This window comes from Enhydra lutris, unplaced genomic scaffold, assembly GCF_002288905.1.
Source record: "Enhydra lutris kenyoni isolate GAN:26980312 unplaced genomic scaffold, ASM228890v2 scaffoldscaffold19, whole genome shotgun sequence".
NCBI lineage: Eukaryota > Metazoa > Chordata > Mammalia > Carnivora > Mustelidae > Enhydra > Enhydra lutris.
Genome location: NW_019154103.1, coordinates 30,235,146 through 30,245,796, shown reverse-complemented (window position 1 = coordinate 30,245,796; position 10,651 = coordinate 30,235,146). Strand labels below are relative to the sequence as shown.

The 10,651-nt window shown below is 39.5% G+C and overlaps 1 pseudogene; it reads left to right on the top strand.

Moving 5' to 3' along the window:
• Window positions 1-8,982: 8,982 nt before the first annotated feature.
• Window positions 8,983-10,260, top strand: LOC111148352 (annotated as a pseudogene).
• Window positions 10,261-10,651: the final 391 nt, after the last annotated feature.

Genomic DNA, 10,651 nt, shown 5'->3' with positions numbered 1-10,651 from the left:
TGGTGGGATCTCTAGAAAAATGCACACCCTGTTCCAGAAAGCACATATTTTTAACTTATCAAGAGCATTCCCCAGTGCTTTTTTTCATCCAAAGACAGCTCCTACCACGTATCTGAATCAGGGCTCTTTCACTGATATTATGTGAGTGCATGTTAGCTGAAGCCAAAAGGTGACCCTGTCATTTTCTTTATGGTTTAATTCAAACTCCAAAAAAATTTTCCTTCCTTAACCCCGCCCACTTGGAATCTCTTCATCTAGCTTGATAAATATCACATGGTGAGCTTGACAATTTAGCTCTCGTGTTTGCTCTGAATATTTCCTAGGTGATACACCTCTTGAGGACAGGAATTGTGTCTTCTGTTCCTTTCCTGTCTCCAGCTTTCTTATTACAGTTCTATTCTAAAGTATTCAGTGGAAACATGTGTAGTTGAAGTGAATGGAGCTGATTTTTTTTTAAGAGTTTATTTATTTATTTGACAGAGATCACAAGTAGGCAGAGAGGCAGGCAGAGCGTGAGAGGGAAGCAGGCTCCTCGCCAAGCAGAGAGCCCGACGCGGGGCCTGATCCCAGGACCCTGAGACCATGACCCAAGCTGAAGGCAGAGGCCCCAACCCACTCAGCCACCCAGGGGCCCCATGGAACTGATTTTTAAAATTGCAAGGGACAACCTTGCATCTGGATGGTTGTGTATAGCTCTGCTACAGATGGACATCTCAAGACCCTGTTAGGTTCAGAACTCTAAAATCTCCATTTCTCCAGTACACCTGAGCACTGATCGCCTCAAAGGGTTCAGAAAGCAGTTTTGCCAGTACCACGCAGCCACCCAGATATTTTCTTTTATTCCTAAGGAGGAGCTCTTGATAGTTTGGCCTCACATTAAAAATAGAGGTTTTAAGGAAGTTCCTTGCTAAGTTGGAACTTTATTGTTCATCTTTATTTGTATCAAATGAAAACTTTCCCAGAATGTTCATTTAGAATCCAGAAAGACTTATTAAGTATGTATGTTTTAGTGTCAGAAAAATTAAATTCCAAAGAAAAGCATTCATTATGTAATATGGAAAAAGAACAACTCTAAAGACAAAAGTCAACTGTTTTTGAACGAATTATCCATTCATGTTGGGCTCCGTCTCCCTACTCTTCATTAAGAATTTATCAATTTCTTAGAAGGAAAACCTACTATACAGTGACGCTATATCAATATTTGATGTAATAGTGCCTGGAGCACTGGATTGACTTTCTTATTGTGAAAATGAGAAAGGAAATTAAGACTCAGCCCTATTTTATAATGGCAAGACATTCAGATAAATTACAATTTTGTTGTTGTTCTTTACATCCTAGGAGTGATAATGATCAGATTCTTTGTGTTCATTGATATGTTCTTGCTAGTTTCATTTTGTCAGACTTAAGTGCAATGTTTAATGTTATCGATCAGTCTGGAAAGTGCTAGGATGTCCTAACATTCCCACGATTATATCACTTGGCTCTAGCTTGTCCAAAAGAAAAAAAAAAAAGAGAAAGTGGCTTGTTGTTGTTCTCCACTGGGTTTCTGAAATATCTGCTATTTTCCCTACATTCTCTGAGGGTGGTCCCTCATGTCTTACTATGCATAGCATATTAGCAAAATTCCCAACAAATTTTTGCTTTTATTTTCACATGTAGTATATTCAGTGAAAGTGTAATATATTCCTGACAGCTGGCAATCCTCTTGATATTTCTCTGCTGCTTGCCTCCCTACTTTCAGAGTAAGATATGATGATTCTGCTACTATCTATGTATGGACTCTGGTATAACATTGAGTTCACACAAAAGTAGGGCATTCTATAAAGCAAGAACAGGAAAAGGACAGACGCTACCCAAAATGATAGAGGTATACAATTCAGGCCAAGGCCGTACCGTACTGTTTAAGGTAGTCAGGCAGGAGAAGTGGCGTCCTGACAGCATAGACATGAGAAAGCTGTTCTCATCAGACAATCAGACCTGAAATGTCCTCATTTAACCATTGAGTCTGATTACAAATGATTCTAGATCAACTCCATGATACAAAAATTTCCAAAATTTTCTCCTCCAAAATCAGCCCTTAACATATCTCCGAAGGACATTTTCTCCAATGTTCACTATGGCATTTTCTCTTTAGCAGGTTTGTACTAAGTGAGTGAGACTTCTTTGTGGATTTGAATGTTCTCAGAACATATAAAATTAAGTGCCTAGAACAGTGCCTTGGTGAAAAAACAGTTAGACCATTAAATGCATTTAGAGAATCCATCTAATAGTAGATCCATCTAATAATAGATTCTAACAGTTATATTAAAGCCAAAATATAGCTCCTATTCTTATAACTTTCAACCCTGGCATTTTGTTTTGCTTTAAGACCACTATATTCTGGATCATGCATTACCATTTCCATCCAAATGAATCAGGACCAAGAAACAGCAGGAATCTCTTCACAGCAGGACAGCTCACCACAAAATGCATACATGATATCCCCATCCCTCATCTGTAGATGACTCTCTTGACCAGATTTCTGTGGTGAGTGGGGTTGAAGTCAGTTGGCCAGCTGCAGAATGGAGAATGCTTATTACTCAGCCCTATAGAAATAAGCTTCTGATGATATATTGTTTATCTAAGTAGATCATCACTTGTAACTGCATAATAATTATATATAGAGATACATATATATAGTTATAGATAAATAAAGTAACTGCTTATATTAATATATATATAATATGAATGATCCTTGAATTGTGGGTAACAGTATGTTCAGGAGATGACTTTCTGGAACAATATGATCAGGAGGTACCCCTGGAAAGTCAAACATTTTTCTTATGTATAGGAAATATGCATTTGTTCTTCCTTGGATAGCATCATCATCTTTGAGGTTTTCTCAGTTCCTGTAATTTGGATGGAGCAGCTTCAAGTGACCCAGGACTGGCCACCGAGATGATCACATCCCTGGGTTTGGTTTAGAGATGGGCTTATAATCCTGTCAGAGACAATGAGACTTGGTTCTCAGATAAAAGAGGAGCTTTGGGGAGAAAAACCTTCTAGCTGCTGGTAGCCATCTTGATTTCAGGAATGGAGAGATGGCATAAGAATGAAGCCAACACAATGGATGGTAGAGAGAACGAATGCTCTGATGGCATAGAATATACAGTGAGGTGAACCTCTAAACGATCTCTTTTGCCTAATCTACTTTAAATTGAAATTCTGGCACTTGAAACTGAGGCAGAACTGAATAATACATGGGTTTACTAATCAGGTAGGTCCAGGAAATGCTGCACACACTGTGTGTTAGTATTTCAGCAAGGAATCTGACAGTGTTTCTCAGGAAATCCTTGTGGATAACATGCAGAAATGTGGAATGGATGCAAGCGCAGTCAGGTGACTTCATCAATAATTAAAGAGTCATGTCCAAGAATGCTAATTCCATGTCAACCTGAAGGAAATTTTATAGTGGTGTGCCTCGGGGTTCTTCCCTGGCCCTGTCCTTTTTGACATATTTATCAAAGGTTTGGATGAGCACACCGATGGCCTTCCTATCAAATTCTACAGATGACAAGATGATTGGAGCACTAGATAGAATGTTGGATAACAGAGACAAGTCTCTAAAACTCTTCATAAGCTAGAGCATCAGAATGGCATTTTAAAAAGGACAAATGTAGACTCTTTGAATTAGATCCAAAAACTAATTATACAAATAACCGGGTAACACTAGAAGCTTAGTTAAGTGTAATTTCAAAATGGACCGGCAATGCGATACAGCTGTCTAAACAAATAAATAAGGAAATAAAGCTACATTAGATTGCATAAACAGGACACAGCAGTGATGGAGGCAGATGTCATATTGAACAAATCATGGTTAGGCTGGTAGGGCAGAAGCATACAGAGCCAAAGGAACTCAAGTTTTGCAAATACTTCTGTCTGAATATCTAATGATCTGCCCCAGTGTGCTGAATCAGGGAAGCAGAAAGGATACAAATTACCAATGGGAACATTGATCGCCCTTTTACTGCTCCTACTTGTTATTTGGATATTCTGTTTTTCCCTTCCCAAAAAGGAAGGGTTGGGTGTTTATCTCTGGGAGATATGTTATGCTACCTAATAAAGTAGGCAAGGAGGATAGGGAGAAGGAGAGACAGGAAAGCCAATAGGCACATGCTGAGAAAGAGTTTGGGGGTGTTTAAAGATAGCACTTTTTCTTCCAGAGCACTTTTAAGGTGTAAGAGAATAGAGAGAAAAGAAGGAAGGGGACATAATTTGGATTATGGTAACCACTCAAATACATATAAAACCAAAATACATCTTTACGTAATTACCCAGCTCTTGGTATGGGTCCCTGGCTCTCTAAGTATTATTTGGACTCTTCATATATTTCCTTCTTAGCCAGGTCCTGCCACTTCCCCATTTCCTACCACAGCCATATAAAAGGCTCATGGGAAAACCTTCTCTCTCTCTCTCTCTCTCTCTCTCTCTCTATATATATATATATATATATATATACATTTTTTTAACCTACTACATTCTTTTTTTTTTTAAGAATTTATTTATTTATTTGACAGAGAAAGACACAGTGAGAGAGGTTACACAAGCAGCCGGAGTGGGAGAGGGAGAAGCAGGTTTCCTGTTGAGTGGGAAGCCCGATGTGGGGTTTGATCCCAGGACCCTGGGTCCATGACCTCAGCTGAATGCGGAGGCTTAATGACTGAGCCACCCAGGCGCCCCTTAACCTACCACATTCTTAACCAGGAATATATGATAGTAGATTTCATGCCACAATATGACTGGCATGTAGACAAGGCTAATTTCTTCAAAAGCTACAATCAACATGGTACTGCAGGTTTTGGCCAGTACAATCAGAGAATAAATTTAAAAAATTTGGAAGGGAGAAGACAAAATTGCCATTACTTGTAGATTAAATAATAATTTACATAAAATATAAGAGAAGTTACAAATTATGAAAATTAGTAAGGGAGTTCAAGGTCTGCAAAGTTGAGAAATAAAAATAGCATTAAACAAAGACAAATAGCATTGCTTTATACCAGCAATAATCAATTAGAAAATAAAATATTATTTACAATAACTCAAATACTAAAAATTATGAGCTGGCCTAAGGAAGGTCATTATAGAGAAAATTTTAAATTTAAAAGAAGAGAGCAGATTTGAAGAAATGGAAAGTCACACATATAAATTATTTTACAATTTAAAGATCTAGATTTCCACTAACTGATTTACAAATTCAATGCAATTACAATAAAAATTTCAGCAGAACGTTTTGGGAAAACTAGATAAAACTCCTTCTTAAATTACTATGGAACAATAAAGGACCATAAACAACTAAGACAATTTTGAAAAAGAAGAACAAATAAGGAGCTTGACCTTAGCAGATACTAAGAAATACTATAGATATTAAGAAGAACTATAATAATTAAAATAATATACTTCTGGTCAAAGAAAAAATGACAAATAAATAACAGAGTTATGAAACATACCCTGTATGAGAACTCTTGGGACCTTAGGGTAGAAAAAGATGCTTTAAAATAGACCCTCAAGGGGCACCTGGGTGGCTCAGTTGGTTAAGCCACTGCCTTCGGTTCGGGTCATGATCTGAGGGTCCTGGGATTGAGTCCCACATTGGGCTCCCTGCTTGGTGGGAGTCTGCTTCTCCCTCTGACCTCTTCCCTCTCATGTTCTCATTCTCTCTCTCTCTCTCTCTCAAATAAATAAATGAAATCTTTAAAAAAAAAAAAAAAAAAAAAGGACCCTCAAAGTATAATCCCTAAAAGGAATTAAGGATGGAGTTTGGCTATATCAAAACAATTCAAAGTTCCTATTGAATAGGGGAAACTATATACAATACTAAGAAGTGACTGATAGGGGCGCCTGGGTGGGTCAGTCATTAAGCATCTGCCTTTGGCTCAGGTTGTGGTCCCAGGGTCCTGGGATTGAGCACTGCATTAGGCTCCCTGCTCAGTGGGAAACCTGCTTCGCCCTCTCTCACTCCCCCTGCTTGTGTTCCCTCTCTCGCTGTGTTTCTCTCTGTCAAATAAATAATCTTAAAAAAAAAAAAAAAAGTGACTCATATACTGGAAGATCTTTACAACATCTCTAACAGACAAACCATTAATTTCTAGAATATATAAGGAATTTTTAACAATCAGCAAGGAAAAGACAACCCAACAGAAAAATGGGTAGAAGGTATGAATAGGCAATTCACTGAAAATCTAATCAGGAAAATTTTGAAGAGATGTTTAATCTCACTTATAATAAAAAATGTTAACTAAGGGGTGCCTGGGTGGCTCAGTGAGTTAAAGACTTTGCCTTCAGCTCCGGTCATGATCTTGGTGTCCTGGGATCGAGCCCTGCATCGGGCTCTCTGCTCAGCAGAAAGCCTGCTTCCTCCTCTCTCTCTGCCTGCCTCTCTGCCTACTTGTGATCTCTGTCTTTCAGGTAAATAAATAACATCTTTGAAAAAAATGTTAAGACTATCAGGAGCTATCAGTTGATACTATTCATATTGACAAAATTTAAGCATTGAATATATCAACTACTAGCAAAAATATGGGGAAATAGGAACCCTCTTGCAAACCAGATAGGAGCCTAAGCTGGTGTGATCATTTTGGATTACAATTTGGCAGGATTGAGTGATACTAAGTATGTGTATACCTTGTGATTCAGGAACTCCACTCCTGGTACAACGATGTATAGGGAATGCAAGGAGGTGCAGGGAGGACACTGCATGATTGTTCTTGGTGGTAGGAGTCGGAGGCAACTTACATGTCCCTCACTAGGGGAAGAGTATGATAGAGCATTTGCCTAAGATAGGAAAAAAATGCAGTAACCAAAAGAAAATGAATTAGATCTTCATATAGTAGCATGGCTGGATCTCACAATGGCATATACATACAATGGAGTACTCTTCAGCCTTTAAAAAAAGAAAATTCTGCAATGTGTGACAACATGGATAAACCTGGAGGACATTATGCTAAGTGAAATAAGCCAGTCATAGACAAATGTTGCATGATCCCACTTACATGAGATATCTAAAATAGATTCACAGAATCAAAGAGTAAATGGTGGTTGTGGGACTGGGGGAAGAGAAAAATGGAGAGCTATTAACCAACAGGCATAAAGTTTTAGTTAAGCAAGATGAGTAAACTTTAGAGATCTAGGTACAATGCTGTACCTATAGTTAACAATAAGGTATTAAACACTTAATTTGTTAAGAAGGTAGATCTCCTATAAATGTTCTTACCATAGTAAAATAAGTGAAATAAATGAGGTTTATAGCAAAATAACAGTTGTGCAAATTTCTAAAAAATGATTCCACGCATACCAAATAATATTTTTACAGCTACACATATATACCCATGAACAAAGGTATAACGTTATAAAGGAAGTTTCCACGTTGCAAACAAAAGAATGGGGATCTATGAAAGGATAGGAAATGGGGTCAGAGATAAGGATGAAGGAAAAGAATAAATTAAAAGGAAGGAACTTGCAAGGACCAATTAAGTGCTAAGAACTAAAGAGCATGATTAACTCAATTCTGTATAGGCAAAGACCCCAAAAAAGGGAAAGTGGGGGGGGGGGAACTACTTAAAGATACCAACTTAGGATCTCCTCCGTAAAACATTTAAATGAGGTTTCATTATCCAGAATTCAGGCAATAGCTGCTTTTAAATGATCTATGGAGGAAGTAGCCTTTTGCTCCTGAGGTCCTAAGGTTCAAACTGTCTACACATCAAAAGAAATCAACTTAATTTATAAATTATGCGTTCTCTCTTCCTTTCATATGTCCATTAATCTGGTTATATCCTAAAGCATAATCATTTTATGGTGCCATAATATATAAAGCATTTTCATGTGAACTATACCCTTTTTGGAACTATACCACTTGATTTTCACAAAAATATGTAAAGGTATTATCAAGGGTGAGTTAGGTGTTATTATTATTATTGGTTTCTCCTTTTATAGATTGTGAGCACTCCCATTTTGCCCAAGTCACGTTAGAGGAAAGAACCAGAACCAGGAATTGAATCCAGATCCTGTGACATAAAAATCTCATGCTCTGTTCACTGAATTCATTCCCCAGAGGTGAATGAGCCCAATACACTATTTTCCTCAATCATGGACGTCTCCAGGAGGAAGGAAACATTACAAAATGAGGAAACTGTAGCTCAGAAGCTTTAACCAAAGTCTGACATTGACAACAGCAGGCCCCAAGACTCAAATTCTGTTTCTGCGCCTTACTCAGCAAAAGGCCATCACTGAAACGGCGTCAGACCAAAGGTCTCTACAAAATGGGCTTCTTAAAAATACAGAAGCAAATGTTTAAAAATTTACTAGCAGCTCTGAGTCATTTTGAGGGCCCAGTGAGCCCTCCAGAGGCTCCCGCAGTCTCTCAAACTGGGCTTTGGCTTGCAAGGAAATGCTGCAAGCAGTGGACTGCTGGCACCAGAGTCACCTCCCAGCCTGTCTGTACAAGGCCACCCAGCTCTCTGCTCTGAGAGCCAGAAATCAGGGATGATATTTCCCTTGCATCGTGATTGGGCACATTTAATGGACAGGCAGGACTTTAGACAGAATGTGTGCTTGTTCCTTTATATTTACAACATCCCTGATGGGGTCAGTGAAAATTCCCAAATAGTTACTAACTCCTTAAACAGGGTTGGAAGGTCTGTAACCAAACTCAGGAACTGTGGTTCTCATCCTTAGCTAGGCAATAGAATCACCTGAGGAATTTACAAAAACACTGATGCCTTTACCCGGTAGACCAGTTAAATAAGAATCTCTTGAGCGTAGAACCCATGTATCAGAACCTTGTTTAAAATCTCCCTAGATGGTGATGAATACGTTCTGTAATTAGATAGTGGCGATGATTGGATAACCTGGGCTAAGAACCACTATGAGATTTGAGAGTGCTTTCTAACCTGGGCTTCCCCTTGGAATCTGCTGGGGAGCTTTAAAAAATACAGAAGTCTAGTCATGACCGCCATAGATTCTGATGTTACTGGTCTGGGCATCAAGAGTTTTAAAACCTCTCCAGGTGATAATAATGTGTAGCCAGTTTGAGATCACTGGTCTGGAATGGTGACCTTTAACCTGGGTTCCCCAGAGGAGCACCTGGGAACTTATGAGAAAGGCAAGTTCTTAGTCCCACACTAGACCTACTGAATCAGAAACTCTGGGGTTAGGTCCAGGAATCTATGTTTTAATAAGCCCTCCAGATGATTCTGATGCCAGCTGCAGTTTGAGAACTCCTGTTTTAGCTCTCAAGGAAATTGCATTCCAGTCCAGCTATCCTTGAACTTCCCTAATCCCTAAACATTTGTGTTCCAGATGTAGAAAACGTTTTCATACCTAGCACCATGGTAGACAACAGTGACTGAAGGTCTAGATGGAAAGTGACCCACTTGGAACCAATTAGTGAGGAGAAAACTATGTAAGACACAGGGTTATAAGGTTTCTCTTATATAAAAGCATGTTAGTTTCAGCCTGGTGAGTTGAGGTTAGGAGCAGGAGGATCTGAACATGCTAGACCCAGCTTGGGGAGGGAGGGAGAAAGGGAAGGGGATGGGCTTAAAGAGTTTGCTGCCTGCTGGGGGAGGAGGTACTAACCTGGGGGTTGAGGCTGGTAGAACAAGGAGGTCTTTTGGAGGCGGAGGTCAGTGGAGGCTTTGATCAACGTAGCAGCTTCATTTGTGACCACAGCAACTACCACTTCCGAGATGGAGGTGGTAATTTCAGAGGCAATGGTGGCCACAGAGGAGGATTTGGACAAGGAGATGGCCGCAGAGGCTTTAACAGAGGCCAAGACCAAGGACCTCCAGAACATGTAGCTATATTAGGGGAGTTCTTGTATCCCTGTGAAGATGACATAGTTTGTAAATGTCCTACAGGCGAAAACGTCAATGCTGCAGTTTATTTAGAGAACAAAGAATAAATTAGTAAAGTGAGCAAAATATTTGGACAACTTAGAGATGTTTGTTTTTCCATTAAATTGTCAGCAAATATGAAGGCATTTTCCTTTAAAAAAAACTGCAGAAGTTTTATATAGACCCTTAGAAACTGCTACCACTACAGAGGTTTTTACCTCAACCTCCAGGTGGGAAGTGACCTCCAAGAGGAGGGCAGGAAGAGGGGTAGGAGGTGGCTGAAGTGACAGAGGTGGTGGTTTTAGAGATGGCAAGAGAAGGTCGAAGTGGAGGTTTCAGAGGAGGAAGTGGAGGTGGTGGTTTCAGAGGGAAACGACATGAAGTATAACCGTTGACAGAGAAACCTCCTTCATGATCTACTTCTATAGATCAGAAATTTGTTTCTTGAGCAAGTCTTGAAGAACTGGTCACTTTATGAGTAGAACGATAATGTCCATACCATACAAAAGTGTGTGCAAGAAAATAGGCAATTTTGCTCTAAGAGGGTATGAACGAATGTTTTTTTTTTTTTTTTTAAGATTTTATTTATCTATTTGGCAGACAGAGATCAGAAGTAGGCAGAGAGGCAGGCAGAGAGAGAGGAGGAAGCAGGCTCCCCGCCGAGCAGAGAGCCCGGTGCGGGGCTCGATCCCAAGACACCGGGATCATGACCTGAGCCAAAGGCAGAGGCTTTAACCCTCTGAGCCACCCAGGCCCCCTGAACGAGTGTTTTAATGTTC